General features: G+C 44.3%; 1 non-coding gene across 1 annotated transcript; it reads right to left on the bottom strand.

The window, feature by feature from the left end:
- Positions 1 to 11,794: 11,794 nt before the first annotated feature.
- Positions 11,795 to 11,866, bottom strand: trnah-gug (transfer RNA histidin (anticodon GUG)). Its single transcript has one exon. It is a non-coding gene; the product is annotated as a tRNA-His (tRNA).
- Positions 11,867 to 12,467: the final 601 nt, after the last annotated feature.

The following is a 12,467-nucleotide window of genomic DNA, read 5'->3' as shown; positions in this document are numbered from 1 at the left end:
GCTTGTAAACACAGTTTCCAGCACGTGACTCATCGACTGGTGTGTTGGAAAATTTCAAGTCTTAGTTAAATTGTTATTCAATTTCTTAAGGGCTTGAGTGGAACAAAAAGCATCTCTGTGAACTAACTTTTCAAAAAGACAAACTCTTTCTCGGGGCCATTTGTCAGTTTTCCTCAAGATGCTGCGGAAAATGTTTCTGTACTCACATCTGAATTGGTTTACCCTGTTTCTTCCTCAGCTTCCTTCTTCTATCTATTAAATGGTTCAGATTCCAGTACAGACACAAGGTGCAGGTTGCGGAAGTCACGTGCTTGTACTTTTATTGACACTCTGTCTCGCCGGGAGCTGCAGACCTTCCCCACACTGATTCAGACAGCACTGTCCTTCCTGTGACATTGCCCATGGAGAATGGAAGGACAGGCATTAATAACCCGCACTTGGAAACCGAGCGACAGTTTTAAAACATTTCCAGTGCCCCAGCCAGGAATTGAGCTCCTAACTCCCGCATAACATACGGCGACACGAACCACTATACCAGCAAGGACAACAGTTTCAAAGGAGACACTTCAGCCTTTTGTGGTTGCATTTGTCAAAAGCAACTGCTTAATGACCCGAATGGTTTAGCCCATAGCCTTACCTTCTCGAAGATGCCTTGGCAGAACATATTCTCATCTGCATTTTCCTTCAGGTTATAAGGGTTGCTGCCTCTCTTACACTTACAGACTGTGTGTTCCAAATTCCAACACCCGCCGGCCTAAACCGCTTTTCTCCACATCTACTTTAATCTTTCTGTCTCTCTCCTTAAATTTCTGCCCCCCTGTGATCGTTCTTTCCATCGATGGGAAGCGCTTCTTTCAGTCTACCTTATCTATACCCCTCACAAACTCCTCTGGTCGGTGACAAACAGCCCAAGTTGGTCCTGTCTCCCTTCATGACTGAAACTCTTCAGCCTCGACACTATCCGAGTGAATCTCTCCTAGAACTTTCCCAGTGCGATCTCATCCCTGGACAATTCTAGCACTGAGCCGAATGAACATATTTCCATTCTGTAATAGCATCGGGGGTGGCTCTGCAGCATTTATTGCCTTCCGGTTTGGAGTCACGTGGACGCCACACCAGATAAGGACAGTAGTGTCAGTGAAACAGATGGGTTTTTCAGACAACGTATTCTTAATTCTAGGCATTTATTGCATTCACATACTATCATCGTCGTGGTGTGGTGGGAATCCAACCCGTGTCCACAGAACATTAACTGGCTTTGATGTGTTAACAAACCAGCGATAATCCCACTAGGCTATCGCAGAAAGCCCTCCTGGGGGATCTTTTCCAATAGAGTCTCTTTTCCCCAATTATTCCTTATGCCCTTTTATTGAGCCTCACGCTCCAATAATCTCTGGTCCATGTCAGTAAAAGCTGCTAAAAGAGAATTGATCTCACAGCCACGATATCCAAACGGATAGAATGATTTGAAGGTGCCAATGAAGAGATTGGGGCAACAGTGAGTGCAACGGCACAGACTGGATGGTACCAACGGGAAAATGTATGTTAGATTGTGCAATGCCTCAGTCAAATGGGATGAGAGACTTAAAAGGGTGCGAGGGAGAGACATCTTCGAGAACTTTTGGGTTTAAATCCTGGTATTTGAAACGCAGAACAACAAAATTCGATGGAAAAGAAATCATCACCTCGCAGAATATTATCTTGTAAAAAACGATTAATTTCTTACCATGTTTCACCAAAAGTAAAGCTTTGAGAGAACTGACCGCTATGGTGTGGATTAGAGCCGAGGTCGCTGCAATCACAACGCAGAATGCGAACTTCTAAACGTATGGTGCAGTGGAAGGTTGCAGCAGTCCACAGACCACGCTTGCAAACTGCAACCAATATGGTAGCAGAGGAAATGTCAGGAAGAATGTACAATATCAGGACTTAGCGACAGGCATGTGGGAACGTAAAATGAACCGAATCTTTAACTTTCGCATCCCCAGAGACTGTGGAGGTTCCATGAATGAGAGTACAGGAGAATGGGATTAATGAAACTCTCCAAACTTTTGGGAGAGTGCAGAATATTGTTGAAACGTATGCTTCAATAGCATTATATTTGAACATTGGCTACTTCATCACTTTGCCCACACAAGGCAGGAACAACTGCTGCATGCAATCACACATAATCCCAGTTCCAGATCCGGAATCCGAGAAACTGTGTGAAGCAGCCAAGAAGATCCAATTGGAAACTGGGATGGAATGACAGGAGAGAGACGCATGTATTTCCGAGGTTGGTCCTGGTCAAAAGCGGGGTGGAAGGGAATACTTGCCCCCGTTTATAATATTATGACCATAAACAGTACATGTTGCTGAGACAGCCGATTGGCGCATCCAAAGCATGTGGAGACTTTAACTTTGGGGTGGCAATGTACGAAATTTCATTTTCCTGTTTGGATCTGTGGTTTTGACATTGGCACCTGCTTTTGTTCGCATCAACTCAGAATCAGCTTCTTGTTCCCAATAAATACTGCAACCTGGAGAAGGTGGTGTTGTGGTTATATAATAAATTAGTCATCCTTGGGGACTCACACACGGAACTGGTAATGTTAAAGTTCGACGAATAAAACCTGGAATGGAAGCCTGACCTCAGGAACAGACACATGCCTTTGTTATCCTTCAATCCCATTTATACATGTCACTTATACAGGGGATGCTACCATCTTTACCCAATCCTACCTACTTGTGTCTCCAGGACCTGAACGAAATAGCTGACCCTTCATCCGAGAATGACGACCCTGTGGGAAAGCAGGCCATTCGGCCCTTCCAGTCGACACCATCTCTCTGAAGAACATCCTAGCAGACCCACATTCCATAACTGTTCCGTTCCTCTTCATTTCCCATGGCTGACCCCAGTAACCTTCACACCTTCAGTCTGTGGGAGGAAACTCACACAAGCAAAGAGTGAATGTGCAAACTGCACACGGTCACACGAGACTGGGATCGAATCCATGTCTCTCGAGCAGCGAGGCAGCAGCGAATCAGGATGAACAACAAATGCTGTCCTGACCAGCGACATCCCCACCCTGTGGATATATCAAGCAGAATAAAAAACACATTCACAACATGGACAACGGGACTTACGTCTGCATGGACATGATTTCAACCAATCGTTCATCCTGGGTAGATACAAGGACACCGATATCACAGAGAAACCAACGTAATGCGGGATTCAATTACCTGCTGAAGTGGAAACTCATCGACTCAGTCAAACTGGAGACAGACAGTTCAACAGTCCCGTGTATGGGAAGGGCTCAATGAGCAGAAGAACCTCCAGAGTAACCAGCAAGATTACATATCCCAAAAGGAGATCAACTAAACTGTCAACCCTGCTGTTAATCCCAACCAACTGCCAGTTTCATAGTGTCAAAGTCATAGGCTCACGCAGCATGAAAACAGGCCTTTCACTCCTACCAGCTCATACTGAACATAATGCCAAACTAAACGAGTCGCATCTGACGGCTCCTGTAATTGCTGAGGGTTAGTAATGCCCTTGTGATATTATTACTGCATTGTTAATATGAATGTCCAGATATAATTCTGTGGACACTGGTTCAAACCCTGGCATGGCAGATGCTGGAATTTTATTTAAATAAATACCTAGAGTCTAATGATGATGTTGAATCAGTAGATCTGATTCACTAATGCCTGAAAGGGAAGGAAACTGCCTTACCTATCTGGTGTCTGGCTGGTGTGTGACTCCAGATCCATAATATCGTGGTTGATTCTGAACTTCCTTCTGGGCCATAAGTAGTGTACTAGGCATGTATGAATAGCTTTTTTTAATCCCACTGAAACTTTCCAATTCATTTATCGATCCAAATATCCCGTAAATATTGTAAATGTACTTTCATTCATCACTGCCTCAGGAAGTGAATTGCACACATAAACCATCCTCTGTTAAAAAAAAGCCTCTCATCTCTTATTTTAAATCCCTCTTTTCACTTTAAACATTTACCCTCTCGTCTTGAAGTCCCCCCTCCTTGGAGAAAAGACAGTTACAGTTAACTCGAGCCGAACTCTCAATAATTTATAAATTTCCATCAGGTCACCTTTCAAACTTCAGTTCTCGAGTGAAAATATTCTCAGCCTATCCAGCCTTTCGTTATAACACAAACCTTCCCCAGTAGCCATACGCTGGTATACCTGTTCTAAACCTACTCCAGCTGAATCATTTCCTTGCTATGCTGGGCGACAAGAACTGGACACAGTATTCCAGAAGACGCAACACCCAATGTCCGATTCAACTTCAACATAACGTACCAACTCCTACGCTCAAAGGACTGAGCAACGAAGGCAGGATGACATTTTTTTTAACCATTCTGTCTATATATGAAGTAAACTAAAATTAATTATGTACTTGCATTCCTGGCCTCCGTGTTCCATAACACGATGCGACGCTTGATCATTAATTGTATAAGCCCTACTCTTATTTGATGTAGCAAAACGCAATATCTTCCATTTATTCAGATTGAACTTCATGTGACATTTTTCAGCCCAAAGACGCAATGGATTAAGATCCTTCTGGAATCTTAGATCACCTTCTTCACAGTCTCCTATTCTGCTGTCCTCTGCAAGCTTATGAACCATGGCTTCGATGAGTTCTATTGTTTTCTCATATAGGTCAACGATTTTTAATTATTTGTTGTGGCCATCATTTAGCAGTTTGAAAATCAGGTAACAATTAGTCATGTCGTTAACCACGAGGAAGAAAGCCATAGACTGCAGGGAGATTGGAAACAATTGGCAAGAAAATGTGCTGAAAGGAATTCAATCCAGTGAAGTGAGTGATAATGAATTTGAGGACGCACAATGAGAACAGTGTGAATACTGAGAGGTTTAAAGTAATAAAAGAGAAATTGGAGTAGACATTCACGAATGTTTGAAGGTGATTGGACAAGGGATCAAGTGGTCTCGAGGGGTTGGAGATACTTTCTGTTCTTGACCGCAGTTGGGAATATAAGAGCAGGGAAATGATGCTGAAACTTTAGCAACAGCCTATTCAAGATCAATGGACAGGGGAATCAGAATAACGGAAGTGCGTACTGCAGGTGCAGGAAATCAGAATCAAGATTAGAGTGGTGCTGAAGAAGCACAGCAGGTCAGGCAGCATCCGAGTTGCAGAAAAAAATAACCTTTCGGGCAAACGCCCTTCATCAGGAATAAAGCTGGGAGCCTCGAGGGTGGAGCGATAAACGGGAGGACTGGGTCTGGGAAAAATTTAACTGAGAGTGCAAGAGGTGGATAGAGATGGGGTGAAAGGTGATAGATCGGAGAAGAGGGTGGAGCGGATAGGTCGAAAGGAAGATAGACAAGTGGGACAGGTCAGTAGGATGGTGCCAAGATAGAAAGTTGGAACTCGGATAAGGTGGCCGTGGGGAGATGAGGAAACTGGTGAAGACCACGTTGATGCCCTGGGGTTGAGGGTCCCGAGGTGGAAGATCTGGCGTCTGGTGGTGAGGGAATGGTGTGGAGGAGACCCAGGAACTGCATGTCCTTGGGAGAGTCGGGGGACGTGGTAATTGATGTTTTTGGTCATGGGGCGTTGGAGTTGAATGTTGCGGGTTCCCTGGAAATGTTCTCTGAAGCGCTCTACGAGAATGTGTCTGTTGGCCCCAATGTAGAGGAGACCGCATCGCGAGTAACAGATGCAATAAATGACATGTGTGGAAGTGCACACGGACATTTGATGGATATGGAAGGCTCATTGGAGCCTTGGAAGGATGTAAGAGGGAAGATGTGGGTGCATGTTTTGCAATTCCTGTGGTGGCAGGGGAAGGTGCCGTGAGGGGAGGGTGGGTCATTGGAGGGCCTGGACTTGACTAGGTAGTCGTGGAGGAAAGAGTCTTTGTCAAAAGTGGACAGGGGTGGGGAGGGAAATATAAATTTCCCTGTCACTGCAGGAAGTGCAAAACCTGCACCCACATCTACCTCCTCACCTCTGTCCAAGGCTCAAATGGAGGCTTCCACATCCATCAAAGTTTCTCCTGCACTTTCACACATGCCATTTCTTGTATACATTCCGCCCGATGCGGTCTCCTCTAAGTTGGAGAGAGGAGATGTGTTCTCACACAAGACTTCAGAGAATATCTCCAGGATACCCACAAGAAATAACCCCAGTGCCCCATGGCCAAACATTTCAACTCCTCCTCCCACTCTCCCGAGGACATGAAGGTCCTGGGCCTCCTGTATCGCCACTGCCTCACGACCCGATGCCTGGAGGAAGAAAGCCTCATCATCTGCCTCGGGACCGTTCAACCCCATGGCATCAATTTGGACTTCACTCGTTGCCTCATTTCCCCTCCCCCTACCTTACCCCAGTTCCCACCTTCCAGCTCAACACTGTCCGCCTGACTTGTCCCACCTGTGCATCTTCATTCCCACCTATCCAGTCCACCTTCTTCTCTGCCATATCATGTTCACCCCCCACCTGCATTCACCTACAGCACTCTCCGCTACCTTCTCCCCAGCCCCACCCCCTTCCCATTTATCTATCCATCCCATGTGATCCCAGTCTCATTCCTGATGAATAGCTTTTGCCTGAAACGTCCATTTTTCCTGCTCCTCAGATGCCGCCGGACCTGCTGTGCTTCTCCAACACCACTCTAATCTGAAGGGGAGTCAGTTGATTGAGAGGGTTTTCGGATATTTTCTATTGTTGACCACAGGCTGTGGATGATAGCAGAACTTTAGTAACCACCAGTTTAGGGAACAGCTAAAGGACTGAGCACAAGTCTGGTCACCGCATAAATCAACATTTTTCTTAAAATTGTAAGATAAAAGATGGAAGGCTGAAGTATGCAACTTTGCCCATCAAGACCGTTTCACCAATGAGTTTCTCACTGATTCCTTTCCAAGTCAGGTTGCTATGGGCCTTGGAGGGTAACTTGAAAATGGTGGCGTTTCGTTGCATCTTCCAACCTTGTCCTTATAGTCAGTATCGCTGTTGAGCTTTGAAGGTTGTCAAAAATGCCCGAATGACTTATTCCAGTGCATCTTATAGTTGGTGCACTCTGCTGTAATTGCGCCTTAGCGGTGAAAGAAATGAATATTGCAGGTGTTGGAGAGGATACACTCAAGTGACTGCATTGTCGTGGACTGTGTCCAGTTCCTTAAGTGTTATTGAAGTTATATCCATCTAGGCAAATGGAGAGAGTTATATTCCATGTCTCATTTGTGGCTTGCAAACGATGTAGGATTCACAGAACAATGAGTTGAGTTTATAACCAAAAAATGTCTCAAGAACATGTTATTGTTGTCAAAGTGTTTATGTAGCCAGTTTCTATAAGTTTTTTCCCCCGAAATAACAGCTCTGTGGACACTTACACGGGGTAATTTGTTTACAGTAAAGTTATTGAATGTTAATGAGATAAGATTAGATTCGCATTTGTCAGCGTGATCATTACTCTATTTCGTCCTTGTGTGGACCAATCTGATTCCAGTCGCTGTTTGATTTCAAGATCCAATTCCCGTCTGTGCTTGAAATTTCAACCGTTTCTTCGCATAAATGTCTCCACCTGCCTTAATAATATGTAAGGACGCTGCAGGGGACAGCAGAGATTAATGAACATGTTGTCAACACTGGAGAAAATGGAGCTTCGTGGAATGATTGGTTAGGCTGGGATTATTCTCCTTGAAACAAAGGAGTGGGAGGGGACCTCTATAATCACATAGTAACATTTATTAATGTTCAATATTCATGGGATCTTGACAGGGTAGTTACGGGCAGGTGGTTCACCCTTTGGTATGAGGAGAGCACCAGAGGACATGAACTCAGAATTAGATATTGCCTATTTAATTCAGAAATGAGGAGTAATTTCTTTGCTCAGGGGCCACTGGATCGGTGGAACTCCTTGCCGAAATTGTTGTTAAGGCTGCGTTGTTGGTATTTTTAAACTGTACCAGACAGATATTTAACCAGAAAGATGATGAAGCTTTGTCGAGGCAATGCTGGAGAATGGAGTTGAGGATTATCAGATCAGCCATGAGTTCGCTGAATGGTGGAGCAGACTCGATGGGCTGAATGGCCGACTTCCAATCCTACATCATTTGGTCTAACGTCTTATTTTATTGATACCTTTAGAATTCTGAGGGGATGGAATGAAGTAATAGAAAAGGTTTCTCAAACTGATCAGACAGATCAGGAACAAAGCTCATAAGTTCATGAACAGGAAATGTGCTGTGGCCTGGACACAACAAATGGCACTGGGCACACCGCAGATGGGTATGTGCAGATGTTGTGATTGCTAAAGAAAATTGGTGGATCTAATATTGTTGCCAACTTGGTGATCACGCTGGATGATGGATCGCGGTATGATTCACACAGCAAAAGGTTGTGAAAGAATGAAAGATTCGTTTCATTGGAAAGGTTTTCTGCGGTTCCAATTCAATTGACTGTTAAAAATACTGATCAGAACTTTGTGTGGAGTGTTACATTAAAATTCACAATCCCACTGGATAAACTATTGCACCCGATCTCTCCTTATTTGTTACCCTTTCATTCGATGTAAATTCATAGAAAGTCAAGATGGAATGAAAGGAGAAAAGAAGCGTTTGCACTCCTTTTCATTATCCCAATGTAATTTACAACAGAATCAAATTGCTTTACTTCGACTTTGATGAGGTATCGATTTATTACAAATCTCCGGTGCAATGAAGGGCAAGAGCAAGATTCTCCACGTTAAATGTTGCATTCAATTTTGCTCCGAATTTATTTCAGCTTAAAGAAAATACTCATGAGAAAAAACAGAAGGTTGTACTACAAAACAAGATGGCAGTTTTGATGCTCAGTAACTTTGGCAGATTTCAATGGGTATCAAATGAATCCAACATCATGGCGATCGTCCTCCCATCTTTAAGGCATGGGATTAAAGCAGGAACTCGATCTCCAAGAGACCGTTCACTTCCTATTCATTATGGAATAGCTGTGTCTTGACAATAGACAAAATCTGCTCAGTTCCATTTATAATGCTTCATGTGGAATATTAATAGAAATCTTTCAAAACTATGAGTTTTCTTTTTGCTGAATCTTACTCAGCTGCAGACGTTTCCGATATTTCTTTGCATCTGAAGTCGTCCAAATTAGATATTGTTTCCTCGCACCATCTACCCCCGACACCGTCCTTTACACTTTTACCTGGCCACAGGCTGTCTCTCTCCTGGTGAAACTCGCTGCTTCTGTGTCTCTAAATGTGCCTTTCCAAATATTTTGGAAACGGATTGTCTGAATGACAAAAAATCTGCTCCCATTATTTCTTTGTCCTACATCTATGGTTTTGAAATCTTGACTTTCAGAAATTTATGAACTTGAAAGAGTGAATTTGCCACATATTTACTCTCTCCAAACCTCAAATACTCTGGAAAACTTCCATTCTGTTTTTCTTGGTTTAGTTTCGAATTTTCCAAAACACAAATAAATAAAACTCCATCCCCACTAAATGCCGTCAGCATCGTCTCCAATGTCTTAGCAGCCCAGTAAACGCTGACAGTGTCCTCTCTGATAGAATCTCCGATTCCCTCCAATGCAGAAAGTACAGTTCAGACAATCGAGTCTGTAGGGAGACTCTGAACAGCATCTCAACCAGACCTAGCTCTCGTCTCTATCCCCGCAGGCCTCTGGCTTGTGATTTCAACTAAACCTGCTGGAATAAAACCTGGCATCGTGTGACTGCTGACCTTATTACCGCGTTACCCATGGCTAATTCACTTAACTTACTGAATTCACTCCCTGGACACATCAGCGCAAGAGCAGTGCGAACCACTGAACAAATGTACCATCACATTGAACACTATCTGTATCATTTACACACTGGCAACTCCGCCCAGTGAAACAAGCTGCGCCCAGCAACCCGAATTCAATGCATCCAAAAGCGGTTCTGCGCTGTACAACCTCAGTAGTTCTGCTGGAAATGTCTCTGCGCTCAGATCTGAATGAGTTTATTCTGTTTTCTTCCTCAGATTCCTGCTTTAAATAAACATATCAGTCAGGAACGACTCTATATAATGGTTTTCATTGCAAAACAAACACAATGTGCTGAAGTTACGTGTTTGCACTTTCACTGACACTGTCTCAGCGGGAGCTGCAGTCCTTCCCCACTCTGATTCAGACAGCACAGTCCTTCCTGTGACATGTCCCATCGAGAATGGAAGGCCAGCCATTAATAACCTTCACTGGGGAACAGAGCGACAGGTTTAAAACATTTACGATGCCCCCAGCGGATTATTGAGCCCTGTGACAGGCGGGACACTAACCACGATACTGTGGAGGACAACAACATCGAAGGAGGCCGTTCAGCCTGTTGTGGCCACACTTGTCAAACACAACTGCTTAACGACCTGAATCAAGTTCCATCGTTTAGCCTATAATCTTACATGTTTTGGCATCGCAAATTAACATCTCAATTTTTTTTAAGGTGAGAATGATTTCCGCCTCTCTGACCCTTTCCGCAAATCTACTCTAACCTTTCTGCCTTTTCCCGAAATCTCTTGGCCCCAGTGTCCAATCCATCCATCAATAACAAAGGCTTCTTTCAGTCTATCCCATCCATATCCCTCAGCATTTAATACATCTCAGTCATGTCTTCTCCAATCTCCTCCGCTCGGCGACAAACAACCCCAGTCTGTCCAATCTCTCCTCACAACTGAAACTTTTCAGCCCAGACAATATCCCAGTGAATCTCTACTGCAACGTTCCCAGTGCGATCACATCCATGCAGTACTCTGAATTGCAGAACTGCACACAGTAATCTAGCTAGGGCCGAATGAACTATTTTTTCCTGTTCTGTTACAGTATGAGGGCGTCGCTGGCTCGGCAGTATTGATTGCTATCCCTAATTGCACAGCGGGCAGTTGAGACTCAACCATATTGTAGTGAGTGTGGAGTGACATGGAGGCCCGAGCAGGTAAGAATGACAGTTTCATTCCTTAAATGGCGTCAGATGGATTTGTTTTTTCTCAACAATTGAACATGGATATATAGGAGTTATAAGATTCGTAATTCCGGATATTTATTGAATCCCAATTCTACCACCGAGCATGGTCGGAGTCAAACCCAGGTCCCAGGTGTCTGAATTAACAGTTCAGTGTTCAGTGGTAATAGCGCTTGGCCATTGCAGAAAAGCAGTGAAACTGATCTTATCCAATTAAGTCGCTTTTCCCCGATACTGTTCTGTGCCAATTTTCTGAGCTTGACCCCCCGCAATAATATCTGGTCCACATCAGTAAAAGCTGCTACATGAGCATTGAACTCACAACAGTGGTAACCAAATGGATCAAATGGTCTGCAGGTCCCGATGGTGGGGTTGGAGCACGTTCACCCAGCAACAGTGACTGCAGCCACACAGACTGATCGGTATCAACGTGAGAGTCTGTATTAGATTCTGCAGTGCCTTAATGAAATAGGAAATGACTCCTCAAACACATGATGAAAGAGCTGCGCTCCGAAAGCTAGTGCTTCCATTAAACCTGTAAGACCATAACCTGGTTTTGGGTCATTTTTAACTTTGTACTCCACAGTCCAACACCAGCATCTCCAAATTAATGAAATGGGTATGGGATGGAAAGTTCGGTTCGTGATCGTAGGAGGGAAGAAATCTCTGAGAACGGGTGGATTTGAATTCTGACATATGAAACACAGAGATGTGAGCGAGCAGAGCTTGAAGGAAAAAAAACAATCACCTTGGAGAAAATCAAAACTTTAAAACAACTGATTCCTTTGTGTTTCACAAAAGACTGGGACACACAGAGCTGTTACTGCCGTGACTCGGATTCGAACCGAGGTTGCTGCGGCCACAACGCAGAGTACTAACCACTATACGATCACGGCAACCCACAGACGAACACACAGAGCTCCCGCAAAAAGTACAATATCATAAGAAATGTTAGGCAGAGCACCAAATCCACAATATCAGTGCTTAGCGAACAGTGGCAGATATGTGGGAACTCAGAATGGTCTGACCGTTTAATATCGGTTCACCCAGTGGCTGTGGTGATTCCATCATTAATGTGTTGAAGGCTGAGATAAATAGATTTCTCCAAAACATCAAAGACTCCGGGGACATCAATGTGGACTTCAACAGTTTCCTCATTTCCCCTTCCCCCACCTCACCCCATTTCCAAACTTCCAGCTCAGCACTATCCCCATGACTTGTCCTGACTTGTCCTACCTGCCTATCATCTATTCCACCTATCCATTCCACCCTTCCCCCCGACCTATCACCTTCATCCCCTCCCCCACTTAACTATTGTACTCTATGCTACTTTCTCCCCACCCCCTCCCTCCTCTCACTGATCTCTCCACCCTTCAGGCTCTCTGCCTGAATTCTTGATGACGAGCTTTTGCCCGAAACGTCGATTTTACTGCTCCTCGGATGCTGCCTGAACTGCTGTGCTCTTCCAGCACCACTAATCCAGAATCTAATTTCCAG

The sequence above is a fragment of the Chiloscyllium punctatum genome, chromosome 31, assembly GCF_047496795.1.
Source record: "Chiloscyllium punctatum isolate Juve2018m chromosome 31, sChiPun1.3, whole genome shotgun sequence".
NCBI lineage: Eukaryota > Metazoa > Chordata > Chondrichthyes > Orectolobiformes > Hemiscylliidae > Chiloscyllium > Chiloscyllium punctatum.
The sequence above is the reverse complement of the archived record's forward strand: the minus strand, read 5'-3'. Positions and strand labels throughout refer to the sequence as shown.